General features: G+C 37.4%; 1 pseudogene; it reads left to right on the plus strand.

The window, feature by feature from the left end:
- The first annotated feature begins 4,358 nt into the window (after positions 1–4,358).
- On the plus strand, positions 4,359–5,555 carry LOC113247238 (40S ribosomal protein S6-like; annotated as a pseudogene).
- Positions 5,556–10,261: the final 4,706 nt, after the last annotated feature.

A 10,261-nucleotide genomic window follows, 5' to 3' on the forward strand; every position in this document is an offset into this window, starting at 1 on the left:
GTCTGTTTTCGTGCCAGTACCATACTGTCTTGATGACTACAGCTTTGTAATATAGCTTGAAACCTGGAATTGTGATGCCTCCAGCTTTTCTTTTCTTTTTCAGGATTGCTTTGGCTATTTGGAGTCTTTTGTGGTTCTGTACAAATTTTAGGATTGTTTTTTCTAGCTGGTGGTATTTTGATAGGGACTGCATTAAATGTGTAGATTTCTTTGGGTAGTAATGACATTTTAACAATGTTTGTTCTTTCAATCTATGAGCATGGAATGTCTTTCCATTTCTTTGTGTCATCTTCAATTTCTTTCATCAGTGTTTTATAGTTTTCAGAGTACAGATTTGGTTAGGTTTATTACTAGGTATCTTATGGTATTTGGTGTAAATGTAAATGGGATTGATTCCTTGATTTCTTTTTCTGCTGCTTCATTATTGGTGTATAGAAATGCAACAGATTTCTGTACATTGATTTTATATCCTGCAACTTTGCTGAATTCATGTATTAGTTCTAGCAATTTTATGGGTAGAGTCTTTCAGGTTTTCTACATAGAGTATCATGTCATCTGCAAATAGTAAAAGTTTGACTTTTTTCTTGCAAATGGATACCTTTTATTTCTTTTTGTTGTCTGATTGCTGAGGGTAAGACTTCTAGTACTATGTTAAATAGTAATGGTGAGAGCAGACATCCCTATCTTGTTCCTGACCATAGAGGAAAAGCTCTCAGTTTTTCTCTATTGAGGATGATTTTAGCTCTGGGTCTTTCATATATGGTAAGGGGATGTTTTGAACTAACAACGGACTCTTCTGGTTCTTGAATCAAACTCGGCATTAACAAGGCCCATCCTCAACTGGGGAAAGCAAGTCCGATCAGTACCCAGATTATCTGCCTTCAGCTTTCTAGGATACAAAAAGTCTATTTCGTTGAGGTCTAATTCCAAGTTCTTATTTAATACCCATTTTAATGGGTTGTTTAATGTTTTTTTTTCTCTTTTGAGCTTTTAATACTTATAGGAAAAGACTAATTTTTAAAATTTTTAAACATTAATGTGATAGGGTAGCTCAATTTTTAACTTTTTAAGGGACCTCCACACTGTTTTCCAAAGTGGCTGTACCAACTTGCATTCCCACCAACAGTGTAAGAGGGATCCCCTTTCTTCACATCCTCTCCAACATTGTCGTTTCCTGCCTTGCCAATTTTTGCCATTCTAACTGGTGTAAGGTGGTATCTCAAGGTGGTTTTGATTTGAATTTCCCTGATGGCTAATGATTTTGAACATTTTTTCATGTGTCTGTTAGCCATTTGTATGTCTTCATTGGAAAAGTGTCCTCTACCCTATGATCCAGCCATTGCACTACTGGGTATTTACCCCAAAGATACAGATGTAGTGAAGAGAAGGGCCAAATGCACCCCAATGTTCATAGCAGCATTGTCCACAATAGCTAAATCGTAGAAGGAGTCGAGATGCCCTTCAACAGATGACTGGATGAAGAAGATGTGGTCCATATATACAATGGAATATTACTCAGCCATCAGAAAGAATGATTACACAACATTTACAGCAGCATGGATGGGACTGGAGGAGATTATACTAAGTGAAATAAGTCAAGCAGAGAAAGACAATTCTCAGATGGTTTCACTCATTTATGGAACATAAGAATAGGAAGATGGGTAGGAGAAGGAAGGGAAGAATGCAGGGGGGGTAAACAGAAGGGGGAATGAACCATGAGAGACTGTGGACTCTGGGAAACAAACTGAGGGCTTCAGAGGGGAGGGGGTGGGGGACTGGGATAGGCCGGTGATGGGTATTAAGGAGGGCACATATTGCATGGTGCACTGGGTGTTATATGCAAATAATGAATCATGGAACATTGCATCAAAAACTGGGGATGTACTGTATGGTGACTAATATAACAAAATAAAAATTAAAAAAATAAATAAAAAATATAGTACAGTACTGTAAAAAAATTAATGTGATTAACATATATAATTAGGAAGAATAGTATAATGAACCTCATGTATCTAAGACACAGCTTCAATAATTAATGGGTTGATACTGAGTTTGAACAAAGGAATGTGACCAAAAATCTCATATATATTTATTAAAAATATCACATATATTTATTTGTATATAGCTATTGAAATGGCTCTTCTGGGATAAGAACCCAGCCTATCTAGCTCTAGAACCCATGCATTTAAACATGACACAAAGCTATATATTCATATATATGCTAAAATAATTTAGTTATTTTTTCCCTGAATGTTGTTATGAGGTCATTTTTAGTTCCTTTGTGTAGCTTTCAAATTTTCCACATTAGGATATGTTCCTTCTATAATCCCCATAAAAATGCATGATATTAAAAATTGAATTAAAGCCTCAGATTGTGCTATGGACATAACCCTTTCAACTCTTATATTTTGACTTTTTTCTTTTTAAGAAAGTGATCTGAGACATTAGTACTATGGTACATATTAATCAAAAGCCCAATTATTATTTGGAGGTGGTACTTGCAGTCTGTTGATAGAAAGATAACTGCATTTTGTAACTGAAAGGAGTAATGGGAGCACCCCTTTTACTTTAGGGGTGTAAAGTAAAAGCATCTTTTACTTTAGAACCTAAAATGTTTAATTATTTCCAAGTTGAGCCTAGTGAGAGCCTTGTGACCCTTTTGTGATATTGCTTACTTTCTTATCCAGCCTAAACCTCATAGTATGTTCCTCTTGCTGATGTTCTTATCTAATTCTGGACTCGTCACTAAACCTGCCCAGAAAACCCCTCATTCTTGGATCAATCTAACCACTGCTTTCTATGCTCCAACATCTATGACTGAATTAGAGAAAATAATACCTTTGTCAGGACCAGTACCACAACAAGTTCATGGTCTATAGCCTCATCTGGGGTCTTCAGAACTGCTAGGAAGACTTTTTACGTATACCTATTCAGCCTCATCTATTATTGATTTTCCATGGTAGCTCTTTCAAATATTCACCACTCATCTCAAGCTATATTTCCCCATTCAAGCAGATTCTCTCACGTTTTACTTCACTGTTAGATTTGACTTTCTAGCTCTATACTTGCATGTGACTGTGTGTGTGTGTGCGTGTGTGTGTGTGTGTGTGTGTGTGTGAGCGCACACCTGTACACCTTTTTCTTTCCCTCCCCTTCCATATGCATCTAGTTCTTAGGGTTTTGTTCAAAGTAAATAATTCCACTGGATTCTATGTTTAGAAATTTCATGTCCTTCATTATCCTCAACGCAGGTAGAATAATATTAGACAGTAAGAAGGACCCCCCCCCATTTTAACCAAAGAGGAAGATGAATATAGATATATGTGTGTCAAAGGTTTGGTGGAAAGAAGTTGAGAGAGCTTTCATCTAACTTCTGTTCTTTAATATCTCCAACTTTTCTTCCATTGTCCTTTTTTTCTCTATTGAACCCTTCTTGGTAAACTCATCCCTGGATCAACTTAACTGTCTGTTGCTTCCACTCTTACACCTGAGCACAGTTGGAAAAAAATATCACACAGCTGTGTAGACTGGTATCATTTATAAATTCATGACCTCTCATCTATAAATTCATGACCTCTCACCTCATTTGAACCCTCAATGTTACCTAGACATTCTGTGTTCACTAATGACATCTTTCCCTCAAGCTCCAAATTGGCTATTTCAAACTTCCTTTTCAACTACCTCCCCACTTACTCAACAGATGACACTGTCTGCTACTTCACATAGAAAACAGAAGTCAAATGAAAGCTCCCTCCAGCAAAAATGAGACAATTGTTAACTCCAGGGAAAACGAAAAGTTGTACAAGAAAGGAAATTAAATTATAATATACTATTTAGTTTAGAAGTAAATATTCCTGACAGTGTAAAACTGTGATATAGCTATATTTGAAGAATTGAGGGAAGGTAACTGGTCATTATCTTCCATGTTAGGGACTCAATAGATGGTACATAATATTGGCTAATTAAGAAGTGAAACTATGAGCATATTATTTGTAAACATGAAGATAAATAAGGGCACCCGAGTGGCACAGTCAGTTAGGCATCCAACTCTTGATTTTGGCTCAGGTCTTGATCTTAGGGTCATGAGATCAAGCCCTGCATGGGGCTCTGAGCTCAGCGGAGAGTCTTCTTGAGATTTTCTTGAGAGAGAGAAAGAGAGAGAGAGATAAATAACAGAAGAAACAGCTTAAAAAGTTCAAAGTTATTTTTAGGAAGAAGGACTCAGGAAGAGGGAGCAGAGGACCGCTGTTTTATGTTAATAAGTCTTGTAGTATTATATAACTATTACTTTGAAAAAATATTTAAAAAGTTGAGGTGAACTCTTGTGTGGCACCTCAGAGGAAGTAGGCTGCTTTAGGATGAAGCTGAACATTGCTTTTCCAGCTCCTGGCTGCCAGAAACTCTGAAGTGGACAATGAATACAAACTTCATACCTTTTATGAGAAGCATATAACCACAGAAGTTGCTGATGATGCTCTGGGTGAAGAAGGGTTATATGGTGTGAATCAGTGGTGGCAATGACAAATAAGACTTCCTCATAAAACAGGGTGTCTTGTCCCATGGCCATGTCCACCTGCTGCTGAGTAAGGGCCATTCCTGCTACAGATCAAGGAGGACTAGAGGAAGAAAGAAAAAATCTATTTGGGGTTGCACTGTGGGTGCCAATCTCAGTGTTCTTAAATTGACCATTGTAAAAAAGGGGACAAAGGATATTCCTGGACTCATTGATACTACTGTGCCTCATCACCTGGGGCCCAAAAGACCTAGCAGAATCTGCAAACTTTTCAGTCTCTCTAAAGATGATGTCTACCAGTATGTTGTGAGAAGGCCCCTAAACAAAGAAGGTAAGAAACCTAGAACCAAAGCACCCAAGATTCTGCATCTTGTTATTCCACATATCCTCCAACACAAATGTCTATGCATTGCTCTGAAGAAACAGCATACTAAGAAAAACAAGGAAGAAGCTGCAGAATATCATGAACGTTGGGCTAAGAGAATGAAGGAGGCCAAAGAAAAATGCCAGGAACAGATTGCCAAGAGATGGAGGCTGTCCTCTCTGAGAGCTTCTACCTCTAAGTCCAAGTCCAGTCAAAAATGAGATTTTCCCAAGAGTAACAAATAAATATCAGATATCAGAAAAAATAGTTAAGGTGCAGAGAAATGAGGAGGTATGATTCATGGTAATGGGTTTGCGGTGAATGTATCTTTTTGATAGGCATATCAACTTTAACTTAGAAAAGTTTCCACTACCTTTTACTCACGGCTGAAGCTCACCTACTTTATGATTTCCCTCTGATAGAACACTTGGCAGAAACTGTTTTCTAAAAAGAACTGGCTCCTTTAAATAGATCACAGTGGGTGTACAGAGCAGTTTCAGAACCTTGGATAGGAAATGTCACTACATAGCTTCTTTGGCCACCAAAAGCCCATGGTTGGAGACAGTTTTCCGGTTAGGTTCTTTTTCAACATTTGGGTCAGGAACCACAGAGACCTTCTTCCTGGGTCTGGTATTCTCTTCTTGGGCCTTATATTTGTTACTTTATACTTTTAGCAAACACTGCCAAAATAGGAGATCCTTTTGTATCTGGTTCACACAGGACCAAACTTAAAAAAAAAAAAAGATAGCTATTGAGCATTTAAGGTGTGTCAGACACTGACACTTATAGAGCAAGTCTGTGAGAGCAGTATATATTCACAAGGGAAAGATGGGGATGTAATAAAGAGGGTACCCAAGGTAATGCAAAGTGCTATATTGGGATTCATAACCTTAGCTCCCTGTGACTCTATCTCTTCCATACTCTGTGACCTTAAGCATGTCACTTCCCCATGCTAGTTCTAAATTTCCTCCTCTATAGAATGGGAAGGTAGACTAAATAATTTTCAAACTTTAGGATGCACTGGAATTACTTGGGGTGCTTGTTACAAAGGCAGATTCCTGTAGCATCACCTCCAAAAGTTACTGAATTAATTAGATTCTCTGGAATTTGGAGGGGGTGCTGAAATAGGTATTTTTAACAAGCTCCTTTGGTGGTTCTGATACATGTGGATCTCGAACCATGACTGAATGAATGAATTCTAGACTCCATGCTCTTTTCCAGCTTTAACATTTTATGACCTAGTATCCAGGTGGCAATGATAAGGATGTGATTGAAAGGGGAAGCAGGGGTTGAAAAAGATTTCTCTCATTCATTAAGTCACTGAATCAGGAAATGTTTAAGTGCCTATTATGTACCTGTTGAAGAGCTATTATCTGGTTTTTCTGTATATGTTTTATTTTTGGTGATTTGGGAAGGAATTGGGAAATAAAGAATGGCGTCTTTTAATATCTGGACCAGTGCTTAGTGATGTGCACATTTAGAAATTAATGTAAGAGGTGATAAGATTATTCACAATAGCTAAAAAGTGAAAATGACCCAAATGTCCATCAACTGACGAATAAACAAATTGTGGTATATATTTATAATGCAATATTATTCATCAATAAAAAAAGGAATGCAATACTGATACTTTCTACAAAATAGGTGAGATTTGAAAACATTATGCTAAGTGAAGGAAACCAGATACAGAATGCCATGTATTATATGTATTATATAATTCCATTCATATGAAGTGCTCAGAATAGGAAAATCAATAGAGACAGTAATATTAGTGATTGTCTAGGACCGAGTTTGGGGAATGGAGTTGGATCAATGGGGAGTAACTTTTAATTGATACAAGGATTCTTTTTGGAGTGATAAAAATGTCTAAAATTGATGGAATTGATGGTTGAGCAAATCTGTGAATATACTAAAAACCATTGACTTGTACACTTTAAATGGGTGAATTTATAGTATGTCACCCATATCTCAATTATATATATATTTTATATATAATATGAAGATGTAACATTACTTGTTGCCTGTTCATCAAGTTGGAAGAAAGTATACCAACTCTTAATATGAGTGGAAAATCAAACTCATGTTTGTTTTATCGGTCTCTTCTTTAGGCACACACATTTTAAATCACTCTGTGCTCCCCATTTCAAATGGGTTTTAGGGGTCCATCTTGTGGGCTTTAGTTGGATACTCTGAAACAATTTGTTAGCTGATAGTATGTAAATCTTTTTTGCATTTGCTTTAATTAAATTTAAGCATCTTTGTCCATTAACCAACCACAGCAGCTGGTATGGTTGCTTTTGGCCTTGCCTGCTTTTATGGTGGCATAAATAGTGGCAGTGTGTATGCCTTGAAAAGAGATATCAAAATAAATAGAACGCCCCTAATGCATTATTTGGGCAGAGAATAGTGTATTTTAGATTGAATAAAATATTCCAAGTATGTTCTTAAATTCTTTCTTCCCAGGGTACCAATCAATACCCCTATGACCACCTCAGGAAGAGTTTGGGTATTTTTACCTTCCATTCTTTATTCTGGAATATAAGTTTTAGTGTCATGGGAGATGACCATTGTTTCTCTATTTTAGAATGTATCAACTCTTAAGATAATGGCTTCTCTTTTTCATCTTTGTGTTCCCAGCAATTAGCCAGTGTGTGGCACCTATTGAGTTCTTACTGGATGTTTGTATAATAAAAGACTGTCTTCTGCAATGTTTCTCGTGGGCATCTAGAGAGGCCCTAGCTAGTCTTCTTCACGCAAATAGGATTCTGGGCTTGCCTCTGGATCCCTGTGTTCCTGAAGTGAATGTGCAGATTCAGCTCCTTGCTATATAAACACAGGCATGCAGCACATGAATTTTCAAATACCTAAATATTAATCTCATGCCAAAACCTATTAACTAATAGCTGGTCTATAAACCATGTGAAAAGATTAGAAGCATATATGGAAGTGTCCTCCCCATCACAAACCATTGCAGAATACAGATTGAAATTTAATCTAATTTTGCTCAGTTTCAACTCTACTATCATTTTTATTAGTCTTCACAGTAAAAGCTATTCAGGGGGCCCACACAGCAGTGAAAAGATTGGCTTAGCCACTTATGGCCCAGCATTTCTAAATGGCTTAGAACCTTCTTAATAAAGATCATAATTTGAACCTTTTGCTCTTTTTGCTTCTGAAAATTGGAACAAAGTAAAATCATATGTCTTGGGACTAATCAGAAATCAAAGCCCAGAAACCCACTTGCTTGATTTTGGAGAGCACATGCAAGTTGTTGGTTATATTTGGAGATGCATAATTGAAAATACTTTTACATTTGTATGGCACTTCAAAATTTGTGTAGTCCTTATATAGCGAATATTTCATTTGAGCCTCAGAACAGCCCTTCAAGATAAACCAGAGCATGGTGCTAAAATCGTAGGGTTCAAAGGCATTTAAAAGCAAGTAGTTTAACTGCCCAGCCCACTTGGCAGGTGCCAAAACTGAGACACATAGAAGGTCACTGGTTGGCTCAAGGTGGTACTGCAGGTTTTCCTATGTGAGACATTCACATTATAAATGTCTAATGACACTCAGAGATAGAAAATGTCACTGAAATCACTGTAGTGCTCAAGGTTGGCAGGAAGGATTAGAATCCGAAAGTCCCTGCCTTGCGGTCCTAAGCACAGACTTCTCTCTCCCTCAGTACGTTTTATACACATCAGTTTGACTTTTTCCTATCATTGACTTTACTATAATCCTCTAAATATATATACCTCCTGCGACCTCCAAAGCAGTTAAACTCCCGTCAGTGGACATAAAATTTCTTGGTCTGACAATCTTACTTTTATGTTGCCTTCAGTATTTCAGGTTGCCTGAGGTGCCATATTGATTAAGCTACATTCTGGAGAACTAAATATATGTAGAATATTATATGGCTCCCCTACTGAACACAAAACTGTAAATTAATGGATCTCTCTTGTTGACATCGTAAAGTATGCAGACCTGAAGTACAACTGTAATATTCCTTGCAGGACCATGTATTTTACTTGTAATGTCTATAAAATGAATGGTTGTTCAAATGTAGAAGCTATGACAAAACACGGATGTTCATATAGGAGGTGACACAATGGAAGAAAGATTACAGTGAGGACGTGTAAAGTGAGAGGCCAAAAGGGCTGGGGGAAGAAAATAATAAAATGGACTAGTGGCAGGGCAACTTTCCACTGTGGAGGTCACAGCAAAATTCAATCAGTACATCAATCCTGAATATGGTTAGAGGTGATATAAACATATTTTGCTTTGTTTTTCAATTGGCGTTTTGTGGTTTTCTGTGTTATCAGGTATAACTGAAGCCGTGCTAGAAGAGTAGAGCCAGGCAGTTGGGGAGATTAATTAGAAATGCTGCACATCACAAGGCATTTGTAAATGGGGAGTTAGAGGAAGATTCTGATACAAATGATGCTGAAAGTAGCACAGAATGTACTCTAGTTTGAGAAAAGTGTCTAAAGTAGGTATTGGTGCACATATATTTTTCCTTCTTGCTCTTTTGGCTCCTCCCTCCAAATCTCCTCAGTAGATTTTTCTGCCTTTAATATACTCCCCTTTCTCCCACCCCCACTAAGTTTCAATAAACAAGTTTCTCAGGTCAGTACTTTGAGAGATGTTGCTTAAATTAGTCTAAATTTCCAATGTTTCCAGCTCCTCCTGTTCTGAAATTATTGCTACTAAACTAAACTGCTGTTGGGACTGTGAAATTTCATCTCCTGCAGTAGCCAGCTGCCAGATCACAAAAAAACTTATCTGAACACCCACAAGAATTTTCTTTGGGCTGTAAAGTCAAACATCTTAGTTATCATGTAAGCATTAATTTTTAATGCTTTAATTTGACCCAAAGCATTTTGTTGTCTGTAATGAGCTTCCCACTTCTTTTGCTTTGGAAAAATCTGGAGTCTAAGTCTAAGCATTTTTCCTTTAATTCTAAAAGCAATTTTCTGTGCTTTTCTCTTAAGTAGGACTGAAAACATTTGACTAAGAACCTTGAGCACCTCTTCTTTTTTTAGTTGCTGTTCTCTTCACTCCTGAGTTAATCCTTCTTAGGTTGTTGAAAAACAGCTCCCCAATTCGGAACACAGTGAAGGGAAGGACAGCATCCTTTCAGTCTCATAAGCCTTGTCATGTGAGAGGATCAGAGCCCTTTAAAAATGTCCTTGGGGCACCTAGGTGGTACAGTTGGTTAAGCATCTGGCTCTTGGTTTTGGCTCAGGTCCTGATCTCAGGGTTGTGAGACTGAGCCCCGCCTTGGGCTCCACACTCAGCATGGAGTCTTCTTAGATTCTCTCTCCCTCTCCCTCTGCTCTCCCCCCTTCTTTAAAAAAATAAATAAATCTTAAAAAAATACAATAAAA

The sequence above is a fragment of the Ursus arctos genome, chromosome X, assembly GCF_023065955.2.
Source record: "Ursus arctos isolate Adak ecotype North America chromosome X, UrsArc2.0, whole genome shotgun sequence".
Taxonomy (NCBI): Eukaryota; Metazoa; Chordata; class Mammalia; order Carnivora; family Ursidae; genus Ursus; species Ursus arctos.